The sequence below is a fragment of the Sapajus apella genome, unplaced genomic scaffold (genome assembly GCF_009761245.1).
Source record: "Sapajus apella isolate SASKATOON/1434 unplaced genomic scaffold, GSC_monkey_1.0 scaffold22, whole genome shotgun sequence".
NCBI classification, from domain to species: domain Eukaryota; kingdom Metazoa; phylum Chordata; class Mammalia; order Primates; family Cebidae; genus Sapajus; species Sapajus apella.
The window spans coordinates 399592-414106 of record NW_022436962.1 but is presented as its reverse complement, the minus strand read 5'-3'; positions in this window follow the sequence as shown (position 1 = coordinate 414106).

Genomic DNA, 14515 nt, shown 5'->3' with positions numbered 1-14515 from the left:
AGGGAGGGGCGGGGTGGAGGGAGGGGCGGGGTGGAGGGAGGGGCGGGTCCAGGGAGGGGCGGGCGCGCACCGAAGAGGGTGCCCGGGGCGCAGCCAAGCAGCAAGTGTGCAGATTGGTTCCTGGCGGCTGGGGCCTGCCATTTCAGCACTTTGTGAGGCAAAGGCCGGCGGATCTCTTTTGATCGAGTTCCAGAACAGGGCTCTACTAAAAATACAAAAATTAAGGCCCAGGCAGTGGCTCACGCGTGTAATTCCAAATTTTTGGGAGGCCGAGGCGGGCAGATCATGAGGTCAGGAGTGCAAGACCAGCCTGGCCAACATGGTGAAACCCTGAGTCTACTAAAAACACAAAAATTACCTGGGCGCAATGGCAGGCACCTGTCATCCCAGCTACCCGGGAGACTGAGGCAGGAGAACTGCTTGAACCCGGGAAGCGGAGGTTGTAGTGAGCTGAGATCGTGCCACTGTACTCTAGCCTAGGCGACAGAGCGAGACTCAGTCTCAAAAAAGAAAAAGGAGCCACTATCCTCAGCCCCCACACCAGGAGGCTTCATCTCAAAAACAAAAAAAGAGGGACTGAAGGAAACTAGGGGAAAAAAACAATAATAGTTTCAGACAAGACCCACGGGTGGATGCTATCATTAGTGAGTAAAAATTTGATCGCAGTCTCAGAGAACATCCCCCAAGATATCTACAGTAATAGCAGTTAAAGGATAAACAGACAGACACCACCTTAACCAAGTGATTAACATCTACGATACAGCAACATCCAGAATTCTCAGATATGATGTGCTGAGCAGCCTGGGCAACAAAAGCGAAACTCCATCTCAAAAAAAAAAAAACAGAACAAAACAAAAAATTCAGATGAGCCAAATACAGTGGCAGACACCTGTAATCCCAGCTTCTTGGGAGGCTAAGGCAGAAGGACTGCTTTAGCCCAGGAGTTTGAGGAAGACCCTGTCTCAAAACAACAACAAAAACCCCTAACTGTCCTAGACTGTATATATATGTCAGCTTGTGTGTGTATGGATTCGGATTTTATTTTTTAAAGGACCCCACGTGATCTAAAGTTCAAATAAGATGGACAGTCATTGCTACAACCCTTTTCTTCTCATCTCACTTTGTCCTGGGCCTGTATTTCATGGTTTTTTAGGTCTACTGTGGAAGCACCTTCTCTACAGAACAAAGACAAAGCAACAGAACCCAAATTCTTCCAATTCTCTTTGGGGTCCATTCCCTTCTTCTTCTGTGTACAAATATTAATTTCTATGGGATTATGCTGATGAGAAAAAATAAATTACATTTAAGTGAGTGACACCAAAAACGAATTACTTCACAGATGAAAAATCTGGCCCCAATGACACCTTCTGATCCTCAGTATCTTCAATTTTAAAATCATTGTTTTGATTTTTATTTCTAATTGTTAAGCTGAAGTGTTTCTTTAAATTCTTAAATTGGTTAAAGGGGTGTGTGTGTGAGAGAGCGAGCGATCTTGCTCCCCTATCCTCACCGGCCACACCAATCTACACCCATAACCATTTTTGTTAGTTTCCTGTTTATCCTTCCATTATTTCCTCATGCAAACACAAATATATATTAATTTATTTACATGTATTAAAGTAGTTTCTAAATCTGAAGAGGCATCGGACTAAGCCAGGGAGCTCTTTAAACATGTGGACACCTAGTTTCCATTTCATACCTATTGACTGAACAAAACCCCTGCAGAGTGGAGCCAGGAACTTGACAAAGTTCTCCCAGGTGGCTTTCTGTGACAAACACCTTTCAGGGTACTTACTCCAGCCCACATCACCTTTACCGAATAGGGATCTGTCCCATTTTGTCTGTGCTGTTGAGAGTATTGCTCCTGGCCACAGCTGATGAGGTACTACCCAGGCCAGACAGGAGTCTCTTCTAAGGCAGAGCTGGGCCAACTAGCTCCTCTTCTCAGAGAACCTGGAGCTGGATCACAGAGACTACAAGGGGCCAGGCTGGCTGGCGGAAGACTGTTTGCATAACCAGGAATACTAGGATGGGCCACATGCACCAAGACTTCATTCTGCAGACAGAGATAGAAGAGCCAAGTAGTAGACAGACCTGAACTGCAGAAACAAGGCCTGCTGCTCCACAGAGAATGACAGACACACTGCCTTGGTTCCCGGTGACTTTCCAGTTCTTCAATCTAGTCCTCCATTCCTCAGGTCTTCAGTAGGTTTTCTGGAGTGAGTGACAGCAGCAGGAGTTTCAGGAGGCATCCTGGAGACCATCTGCTACTCTAAACATGCAGTGGGTTAGTGTTGTGAGTATGGCTGTTATCTGGAGGTGGGCTGCAAAGCTGCAACTGACTCTGGCTGTTATTTCTCTGTCTAGGTCTTTGCTTGTGTTTGGAACAGATGTATTTACTGCTCAAGAGTGCAAGTGAGGAGACAATATGGAAAGAAAAGAAAAGAAACATTTCAGAAATAAGATTTCCACTGTAAATTGAGAAATAAAAAATTTGAGTAATTTCAAAAGAACTCATAATTCTGCTTGACTAGTATTCCGTAGGATGACAGTGGCAATGTGGCAGCTTTCAACCTGCCCCCAGATAGCAGCCATGCCCACAGCACTAACTCACAACACATTCAGATTAACAGATGATCTCCAAGACTCAAACTCGTTCTGCCTTCACTCACTCCAGAAAACCTACTGAAGTGACAGAGTATATTTGCAGAAATAACCTTAACATTATTCTACTTTTTTTTTTTTTTTGAGACGGGGTCTCACTCTATCACTCAGGCTGGAGTTCAGTGGCACAATCTCAGCTCACTGCAACCTCTGCCTCCTGGGTTAAAGCAATTCTCCTGCCTGAGCCTCATGAGCAGCTGGGATTACAGGTGTGTGCCACCACACCCGGCTAATTTTTGTGTATTTAGTATAGATGGGGTTTCCCCTTGTTGGTCAGGCCGGTCTTGAACTCCAGACCTCGTGATCCACCTGCCTCAGCCTCCCAAAGTGTTGGGATTACAGGTGTGAGCCAACACACCAGGCCTATTCAACTTTTATTTTGGGTCAAGATACAAAGTCTTGGTCTTGGAAGTCCTGAAACCCAAATTAAAGTTCTTGCACAGTCACAGCTCTGTTCTTGTAACCTTGGGCAATTATCTTAACCTCACTGAACCTCAGTAAATTCCCCTGTAAAATGTAAAGAATATTTACCTCACATATAACATTACTTGGATGAATAGGTATGTGAACTTGTTTCATAAATTCGATGCAAATACAAACTGTCACTGCCATCTAGATTTTCATCACTTTAATCTCCAATCTCATTTTTTCATTATTTTAATATAATTTTAAATAATGACTCTTTTTTTTTGGAGACTGTGTCTCACTCTGTCACCCAGACGGGGAGTGCAGTGGTGCAACCTCGACTCACTGCAACCTCTGCCTCCCAGGTTCAAACCATTCTCCTGTCTCAGCCTCCCAAGTAGCTGGGATTACAGATAGCCTGTAATTTTTTTCCTATTTTTAGTAGAGATGGGGTTTCAGCATGTTGGGCAGGCTGGTCTCGAACTCCAGGTCTCAAATGATCTGCCTACTTCAAGCTCTCAAAGTGCTAAGATTATAGGCATGAGCCACCATGCCTGGCCCCTAAATAATTAAATTTAATAATCTTTCTCATTCTTTTTGTTAATAATTGTAAATTCCACATTAATTTTCTTTATATTTATTTATTTTTTTGGGAGGGGAGGGGGATGAGTTGTCTCGCCCTGTCACCCAGGATGAAGTGTAGTGGTAAAATCTTGGCTCACTGCAACCTCTGCCTCTGGGGTTCAAGTGATTCCCCCACCTCAGCCTCCCAAGTGGCTGGGATTACAGGTGCCTGCCACCACGCCCAGCTAACTTTTATATTTTTTAGTAGAGATGGAGTTTCACTATGTTGTCTAGGCTGGTCTCAAACTCCTGACCTCAGGTGATCCACCTGCCTTGGCCTCCCAAAGTGCTAGGATTACAGGCGTGAACCACTAGGCCCAGCCAGTTTTCCTTATATTTCATTAGATATAAAAATCATGAGACAAGGCATGGTGGCTCATGCCTGTAATCCTAGCACTTTGGGAGGCTGAGGTGGGTGGATTACCTGACGTCAGGGGTTTGAGAACAGCCTAACCAACATTGTGAAACCTCGCCTCTACTAAAAATACAAAATTAGCTGGGCATGATGGCACATGCCATAATCCCAGCTATTTGGGAGGCTGAGGCAGGAGAATCACTTGAACTAGAGAAGTGGAGGCTGAAGTGAGCCAGGATCATGCCATTGTACTCCAGCCTGGGCAAGAAGTGAAACTATGTCAAAAAAAAAAAAAAAAAGATTATACATATATATATATATATATTCCAATTTTTAAAACATGATAACTACATAGGACTTTAGAATAGTTAAAAATTGCTGGGTGCAGTGGCTCATACCTGTAATCCCAGAACTTTGGGAGGCTGAGGTGGGTGGATCACGAGGTCAGGAGTTCAAGACCAGACTGGCCAACATGGTGAAACATCATCTCTATTTTAAAAATACAAACATTACCTAGGTGTGGTGGTGGGTGCCTATAATCCCAGCTACTCCAGAGGCTGAGGCAGAATTGCTTGAACCTGAGAGGTGTAGGTTGCAGTGAGCTGAGATTGTGCCACTTCACTTCAGCCTGAACAAGAACAAGATTCCATCTCAAAAACAAATAAATTAATTACTTTAATAGTTAAAAGTGCTATTGTAGAGTCTAAGTGACTTAGCCAGTGACCCAAAGACAGAGCTAGGATTAACTCTTATTCTTTCTTCTAATTTCTATGTTGTTTCCATTATACAAGAATGTGCCCAGAAAGTCCTACACAACAGAACTCTGGGAAGAGCTAAGCTGAGAAATGGTACAGAAGGCCTCATTCAAAACCCAAGAAAATAAACACATTATAAACAAAGAACAAAAGTAAGACTAAACTGCAAGGAACACAGCAACCACATTTTAAAGGGCAACCCAGGAAGGAGGTAGGAATGTTAAGTACAAACCATCAAGACTCAAGAGAAAAAAGGAGAAGGCTCCACAGAATCAAAAGTTCACAAGAAGCCAGGCATGGTGGTTCCCACCTGTAATCCCAGCATTTTGGGAGGCTGAGACAGGAGGATGGCATGCCCATAGGAGTTTGAGACAAGCCTGGGCAACATAGCAAGTCTCCAACTCCACAAAAAAATTTTAAAAATTAGCTGGGCATGATGAGTCCTGCCTGTAGTCCCAGCTATTTAGGAGGCTTCACTGAGGGAGGAAGGACCCCAGGAGTTGGAGGCTGCAGTGAGCTATGATCACTGCACTCTAGCCTGGGCAACACAGTGAGACCTGGTCTCTAAAACTAACTAAACAAATAAATAGCAGGAAGAAGAAGAAAAAAAAAGAAACCTCTGGAATGTAGAAAGAGAATGAGAAGACACATACCCAGCCTCAACCAAGAAAATTAAAAATCAACAATAATTACTCTCCAAATTGATTTCATGAAATCAATACCAAACAGTAATACATAAACAAATAAATAAATCCTGATACAAACTAGTAAAATGCATGTAGAAATATAAACAAACAAGAGCGCAAAAGGACACTTGCACACTCAGAGTCAAGTCAGGCTGGTTCCACACTGTTAAAGGAGATAGAGGCTGGTACATGCTGGGGGAGGTAAATGGAGAGTGCCTGCTAATGGGTCTGAGGTTGCTTTTTGGGGTAATGAAAGCGTTCTGGTATTCAACAGTGGTGGTGGTTCCAAAACTTTGTGAATATATACTGAAAACAACCTAACTCTATACATTTTGAAGGCTGAGGTTTTCTTTTTTCCTATAGGTAAATTATGTCTCAAAAAAAAAAAAAAAAAAAAGGAAAGCATGGTCTCTTAAAAAAAATCCCTTATTTTCTCCGATCATTATTTCAGAAACTAACACTTAAAAGGGAGATCCCTTCACTCTGGAGAGATGATAGCAACCCAGACAGTGCATGGACCTGGAGTAGGATGACAGATCAGCTCTGAAAGAGGGGAGAAATGGAATCTTGATGGTACTTTTTATCCCAGCCAACCCACTTAACCAGAGAAGAAAAGCAGATAAGCACTCAAGACAAAGGTCCTACTAAAGAATTTAAAAGTATACAGGGCCAGATAATGGTGGCTTGAACCTGTAATCTCAGCACTTTGGGAGGCTGAGGCAGGGACATCACTTGAGGTCAGGAGTTCGAGACAAGCCTGGCCAGCATAGTGAAACCCTGTCTCTACTAAAAATACAAAGTGGTGATGTGTGCCTGTAGTCTCAGCTACTCAGGAAGTTGAGGAAGGAGAATCACTTCAACCCGGGAGGCGGAGGCTGCAGTGAGCCGAGATTATGCCACTGTACTCCAGCCTGGCCAACAGAGCGAGGCTCCATCTTAAAAATGAATAAATAAATAAATAAAAACAGAATTTAAAAGTATACATCTGGGAAAAAAAAACATTGTAGGGCTGGACATGGTGGCTCATGCCTGTAATCTCGGCACTTCAGAAGGCTAAGGCTGTGGATTCCTTGAGCCCACAAGTTCAAGGTCAGCTTGGACAACATGGAGAAACTCAGCCTCTACAAAAAATAAAAAAATTATATAGGGTGATGGTGTGCACCTGTGGTCCCAGTTACTTGGGAGGCTGAGGTGGTAGGATCATTTGAGCCCCGGAGGTCGAGGCTGCAGTGAGTCATGATCATGCCATTGCCCAATAAAATGAGGCTGTCTCTAAAAAGTTAAAAATAAAAATAAAATGAGGGCCGGGCGTGGTACTTCATGCTTGTAATCCCAACACTTTGGGAGGCCAAGGTGGGAGGATTGCTTGAGACCAGGAGTTAGAGACAGCCTGGGCAACATGGTGAGACCCCATCTCTTTAAAATAAAATAAAATAAAGCATCATAAACGCCCAACAAATTAGGAATAGTTATATAAACAATCTGCTTTTAATAAAATTTAATGTTATGTTGATGCTACATGTTAAAGTCAGATACATAAAAAGAGGAAAAAATAGGACACGATAGTATGGGATAATCATTAAGTAGGTTTAAAAAAAACAAAACAAAACACAATTCCTGCTGAGAATAGGATCGGAAGAGCAAAGGGAGCTTTAGCTTGAAGTGGGAGGGAGAAAGTAAAACAGTGGGCAGGGCTCTGGAAGAAAGAGGGATGGTAATACTTCACAGGGAAGTAGAGGTTTTGGCTTGTTTTATTTTTAGGACAGGAGAGTCATCAGCCCTAGGAATTTGGATGAGATCATCTAGAGATTGTATGGAACACAGAGTGCCCAAGAACTAAGAGCAAAGAGTCAAAGACTTGGGAAAACCAGAGGTGTCTCAGCAAAGTAGTAGATGTAACATTTTAAAAAGGAAATGGCTTTATAACATCAAGTGCTTCAGAAAAAATCAGAATGTTTTGCTTTTCTGAAAAGAATGGCAAAAAAAAAGTGGGGGAAAGAATCTTTCATTGGCGAGGAAGGCCTTCAGGAAAAAGCAACCAGTCCAGAAAGATCAAAATCAAGAAATACCGTACATAGAGTGTGCACAGGATCAGTCATGAGTACAAGAGTGGGGGTAGGGGGTGAAATCTGGCTGTCGTGAGCAGAAGAGGTAGGCAGAGAAAGCAGAGCGAGCAGGACAAACCATTCCCAAGAGAACCTGGCTATGAAGGGGAAAGAACAAACGGCACTTGTCTTGCAGAAGGAAATTCAGGACTATATCAATTAAAAAGTATTGGATAAAGTAACAAAAACTGATATTTTCAGTAAGTCTTTTACAGCAAAAAGACTTGTTTTGTTGATTTTAAAAATCTTTCATGGGAGATTATAGAGTGCTGGTCAAAGGATACAGCATTAAAATAAAATCTTTTGGCTGGGTGCAGTGGCTCATGCCTGTAATCCCAGCACTTCGGGAAGCCGAGGCAGGTAGACTTGGGAGGCGGAGGTTGCAGTGAGCTGAAATCACGCCATTGCACTCCAGCCTGGGCGGCAAGAGCAAGACTCTATAGTAAAAAATAAAAATATAAAAAATAAAATAAAATCTTCCACTATAAAACTAGCTAGTACCACTTCAGAAAACTTAGAATATGATTTTAAATAAAAATAATAACTAAACGAAATCCTGTATAAGCCCTGTTACTTGGGAAGTCATTTAAAAGTTAAGCCCATATCATCTCAAGTTCCAAAACTAATTGCAAAGTAAATAATAAAAAGTGTGGTGCTTTTTTTTTTTTTTCAGTTAAACTCGTCCAATATTTGTTGAATTGTGAACAGCTGCAAACTTTGCCACAATCAGACACTCACCCATCCTGATGCCTCTCTTGGCTTCCCCTTAAGAAGGATGCTTGAGGTGGGATGTCCCCCAAACTCCGGGGGACAACCGGGGAAACATGGGGTATGAACAGAAATCTGATGAAATTGGGGGACAGGAGGAGGGTGGGGCAGTGTGGAGCCCGGGGAAAACACACACACAGAGGCAGAGAGCAAGGGCATCAATCTCTGCCCCCAACAGCAGCCACGAGAGCATCGGAGAAGAACCAGGCGTCCATGAGGCATTTCACTCCTTCCCGTCATGAAGCGTCTGCTGAGAGGGGCTGGATTAAGGTCCCTGGACTCTGCCTTCAGGGCACATTAGCCCTGAGCCAAGGCGGCTTTGATGGCGGCCACCAGCTCCAGAAACTTGCTTTCCGTGTCCACGTAGCCATCGCCTTTCTTCTTAGAGTGAATCAACTTCCCAGCTACCGTTACTTCAAAGAACCCTGTGGCCTGGGGATTTCCCTCAAAGAAAAAGATATAGATTGATGGGACAGAAATGAAAATCCAGAAATAAACCCAACTATGGTCAACTGACTTTTTACAAGGGTGTCAACACCACTCAGTGGGGAAAGGATAGTCTTTTCAATGAATGATTCTGGTACAACTAGACAGCCATGTGTAAATCAACAAAGCTGGATCCTTACTTCACAATATACAATGAATCAAAACACTTAAATGTAAGAGCTAGAACAATAAAACTCTATGAAGAAACACAAGGGTAAATCTTCAGGGTAAATTTACCCTGAATATCTGGCAATGGATTCTTATATATATGTGACATGAAAAGCAGAAGCGACAAAAGAAACAAAGCGGATGAATTGGACTTGACCAAAATTTAACAACTTTGTGCTACAAAGGACACTAGCAACAAAATGAAAAGACAACTCACAGAATGGGAGAAAAATATTTGCAAATCATGAATTGGACTTGACCAAAATTTAACAACTTTGTGCTACAAAGGACACTAGCAACAAAATGAGAAGACAACTCACAGAATGGGAGAAAAATATTTGCAAATCATGTATTTGACAAGGAATTTGCATCTGGAATGCATAAAGAACTCTTAAAACTCAATCATAGGGGCCGGGTATGGTGGCTCATGCCTGTAAACCCAGCACCTTGGGAGGCTAAGACAGGCAGATCACCTGAGGTTGGGAGTTCGAGACCAGCCTGACCAACATGGAGAAACCCTGTCTCTACTAAAAATTCAAAATTAGATGTGGTGATGCATGCCTGTAATCCCAGCTACTCGGGATGCTGAGGCAGGAGAATCGCTTGAACCTGGGAGGTGGAGGCTGCAGTGAGCCAAGATCATGGCATTGCATTCCAGCCTGGGCAACAAGAGAAAAACTCCGTCTCAAAAAAAAAAAAAATTGGCCACACATGGTGCCTCATGTCTGTAATGTTAGCACTTTGAGTGGCCAAGGTAGGAGGAGGACTGCTTAGACCAATTTGGGCAACATGGCAAAACCCTGTCACCACAGAAAATTTAAAATTAACCAGGTATGCTGGTGCATGCCTGTGATCCCAGCTATTTGGCAGGCTAAGGCAGGAGGACTGCTTAAGCCCAGGAGTTCAAGGCTGCAACAAGCCATGCTGTGATCACACCACTGCACTGCAGCCTGGATAACAGAGTGAGATGCTGTGTTAAACAAAAACTCAATAATAAAAAGATCAATACTTCAGTTTATGTTTAAGTGTTTAAACACAGAATTACCATATGACATGGCAAAGGAAAACCATGACCACTTAGAAAATTGTACACAAATGTTCACAGCGGCATTGTTCGTAATAATCAAAAGGTGGAAACAAACCAAAGATCCATCAACTTATAAACAGGTAAGCAAAAGGTGGTGTATCCACACAATGGAATATTATTCGGCTATAAAAATGGGATGAATTACTGATAAATGCCACAACAAGGATGAACCCTGAAACATTATGCTAAGTGAAAGAAGCCACACATGGGATGTCATTTACATGAAATGTCCAGATAGGCAAATCTATTCTGACAGAAAGTAGATCAGTAGTTGCTTAACACTGAGAAAGACGGGGAGAGAGAGAGTAAACAGCTAAAGGGTACAGGGTTTCTTTCTTTCTTTCTTTTTTGGTTTGAGACAGGGTCTCACTTTGTCACCCAGGCTAGAGTGCAGTGGCATGGTCACAGCTTACTGCAGCCTTGACCTGAGCTCAAGCAATTCTCCTCCCTCAACCACCCGAGTAGCTGCGACTTCAGAGCCATGCCACAATTCCTGGATAACTTTTAAAATTTTTGTAAAAACAGGGTTTCACTTTTTATCCAAGCTAGTCTCAAACTCCTAGGCTCAATTGATACTCCTGCCTCTGCCTACCAAAGTGCTAAAATTACGGGTGTGAGCCACTGTATCCAGTCAAGGGTTTCTTGTTAGGGTGATTAAATTATTCTAAAAATTGACTTTGATGGTGATTAAATGTATCGGTGTATATATTAAAAAATGCTGCATTGTACACTTTTAAATGGATGAAATATTTGGAAATTATATCTCAATGAGGTCTTGGTTCTTTTAAAGTTAAGTACCTGGGGCAAGAAATATACTAGATGAACTTGAAACATACTGTAGTGTCAGGAAGTAAGGTGCTAAACACATTTTTACATGTAAATAATTAATTAAGGTAGCTCAAAAGGACACAGAAGCCAACTGAAAGAGCTCCCAATGACAAAAGCTGGAAAAATATAAGCACCAAAATCAAAGTGCCATTGGGATTGTAACCCAAAATGTAAAATTAATATTCACAAGTCCATAGTGATATACACAAATGGGGAGAAGAGACAATCTCTCCCAAATAGACTAAGACCAAATAATTTATGTTGATACTCCACCCTCACGGAGGTGGAATGCAACACCCTACTCCTTCAGTATGGGGTACACTTAATGACTTGCTTCCAGTGAGTACATTATGCAAAGACGAGAAAACAGTGAGACACCTGGCAAACACCACCTTAGCCAGGTGATCAAGATCAAGAAGAGTCGGTGTGGTGGCACGTGCCTCTAATTCCAGTTACCTGGGAGGCTGAGACAGGAGAATCACTTAAATCCAGGAGGCAGAGGTTGAAGTGAGCTGAGATCATGCCCCTGCACTCCAGTCTGGGTGACAAAGTGAGACTGTCTCAATATAAAAAAAAAAAAAAAAAATATATATATATATATATATATATATATATATATGAAAAGGAAACTCAGCCAGATGCCAATTACAGGCTCACGCCTGTAATTTCAGCACTTTGGGAGGCAAAGTGAGGCAAGCAGATCACAAGGTCAGGAGTTCGAGACCAGCTTGGCCAACATGGTGAAACCTCATCTCTACTAAAATTAAAAAAATAAATAAATAAATAAGCATGATGACTAATGCCTGTAATCCTGGCTACTCAGGAGGCTGAGGCAGGAGGATCACTTGAACCAAGGAAGTGGAGGCTGTAGTGAGCCAAGATCCTGCCACTTCACTGCAGCCTGGACTACAGAGCAAGACTCAGTCTTAGAGGAAAAAAATTAAAAAGAAAAGATAACTCTCAGAATGGAAAAAATATCTGCAGTTCATGAATCTAAAAAAAAAAAGACTCATGATTTAATGCAACAAAAATCTTAACAGAAAAATTTGTAAAATAACGCTTCACGAGATAGCCAATACATCATGAGATAGCCAAATGTCTCATAAACATACAAAAAGAGTTGATCACCTAAAAAGAGCTAAAATCAGAGAAATGCAAGCAAAATTGACAAGCATATACCACTTCATACCCACTAGAGAGGCAGAAAATGATACCAAGTGTTGCTGAAAATATACACTGGTCCGAACTCTAATACACCGTTAATGGAAATATTTTGCCTCTTTGGAAAACTGGTAACATCCACTCAAATGGAACCTATGCACAGACTGACACAGTCATTCCACTACTAAGTATGTACCCAGCAGGGCAAGGTGTCTCGTGTCTATAATCAGCCCAGGCTGGTCTTCAACTCCTGGGCTAAAGTGATCCTGCCACCTCGGCCTCCTAAAGTGCTGGAATTACAGGTGTGAGTCACCACACCTGGCCAGTTTTCTTTATGTATATTACACTTTTCTTTATGTTTACAAGTAAAGAATAGAAAGAGAGAAAGGGAGAAGAGTTTGAAAAAAACAATTATCACAAAATTAAGACACATACTCAACTCTTAAAGGAGATTTGAGAAGGCATTTCTAAGGTACTAGCAATACTCTATTGTGCAATTTGCACAGTGATTACATGCATTTAACTTATTCTGTAAATAGTACTTTTTTTTTTTTTTTTTGAGACAGAGTCTCACTCTGTCGTCCAGGCTGGAGGGCAGTGCACGATCTCAGCTCACTTGAAGCCCCTGCCTCCTGAGTTCAAGTGATTCTCATGCCTCAGCCTCTGGAGTAGCTGGGATTACAGGCATGCACAACCATGGCCAGTTAATTTTAGTATTTATTAGAGACAGGATTTCACCTGTTGCCCAGGCTTGTGTTGAACTCCTGACCTCAAGTGATCTGCCTGCTTTGGCCTTCCAAAGTGCTGAGATTACAGGCATGAGCCACCGTGCCTGGCCATAAACCGTACTTATGTCTTACATATTAAATGGGTATTTCAAAATAACATTAAAACAGGTAAGAAAATACAATACTCCAGTAAGTGTAGAAATAAGTGAGATGAATAAATGGTAAGAAAAATATAATTACCAAGAAGAAATTCAAAGTAGAAACAGTCATATAATCATTTTTAGAAGAATTTTAAATCAGCCTAACATGGTCTCAATAAAAAAAGCAAACACACACCAAAACCAAAAAACCACCCAGGTCCAGACTTGTACAGGCAAGTTCCACCAAACTTTTAAGGAATCATTCTAATTTTACAGAAATAAAAACAGAAGAACAGGAAAACAAACATTTCCTAATTCATTTTGTAAGGGTCGTCTAATTTTCATACCAAACCAGAAAAACCATATTATTTATTAGCAAACCAAATCCAGCAATATATAATAATGATACTACATCATGACCAAGCTGTGTTTAATCCCAGGAATGCAAAACTGGTTCAATAGTAGAAAATCTATTAGGGTAATGTGAAACTTAAAGAAGAAAAACAAGAAAATTTCTATAGATGCAGTTAAAAAGCATCTGTGGAAATTCAATCATTCAGGATTTTTTTTAAGTTCAAAAAAACTTGACAAAGAAAGCTTCATGAAGCCAGGTGCTGTGGCACGTGCCTGTAATCCCAGCTATTCAGGAGGCTGAGGTGGGATGATCACTTGAGCCCAAGAATTTGAGACCAGTCTAAGCAACATAGCAAAACCTTGAGACGGGGGAAAGCAAGGCTTATGAAAAACCAGCAGCCCCTGTCATTCAATAAAAGCTTTCCTTTTAACGTTAGAACAAGTCAGGGATCCCCCTTTTATCACCACTGCTTTTCAACTTTGTAATGGAGGGTCTGGCCAGCACAGTTAAGAAAAGATAAAAGATATCTAAGTCATGAAAAGAAACAAAATTCTCATGATTTTCAGATGACATGTTCTAAGAAAATTTAAAGGGGGATTACTGGAATAAGAGGTTGCTGGACAAACAAAGTATCAAGGAATCAATTTAACACGTAATGTGAAAGAATAATACCACAAAACTTTACTGGGAAGATGAGTTAGGAAAACAATGTGGTATTACCCACTCAATGTACATATTCCCTACCATCCAGCAATTCCACTACTGGGGATCTGTCTAAAGATCTGTGAAACTCTTGTGTATCAAGAAAAATGTACAAGGTTACTTGCAGGAACACCATAATAACAACAAACAACCCAAATGTCCATTAATACTAGAATGGATAAATTGTGGTATATTTATACAATGATATATAAAGCAGTGAAAACAAATAACTATACTATACTGAAAAACAATGATGAATGAAAAAAAGCTGGATGAAAAATATACACAGTATGATTTCACTTACATGAAATTCCATATCAGGAAGTACTAAGTACTATGTTGTTTAAAAATAAATATATGGAGCCGTGATCATGCCACTACACTCAAGCCTGTGTGAGAGAGTGAGACCCTGTCTCAAAGAAAAAATAAAGAGAGATAAAAACACATAATAGGCTGGGCTTGTGACTCACGCCTATAATCCCAGCAATCTGGAAGGTC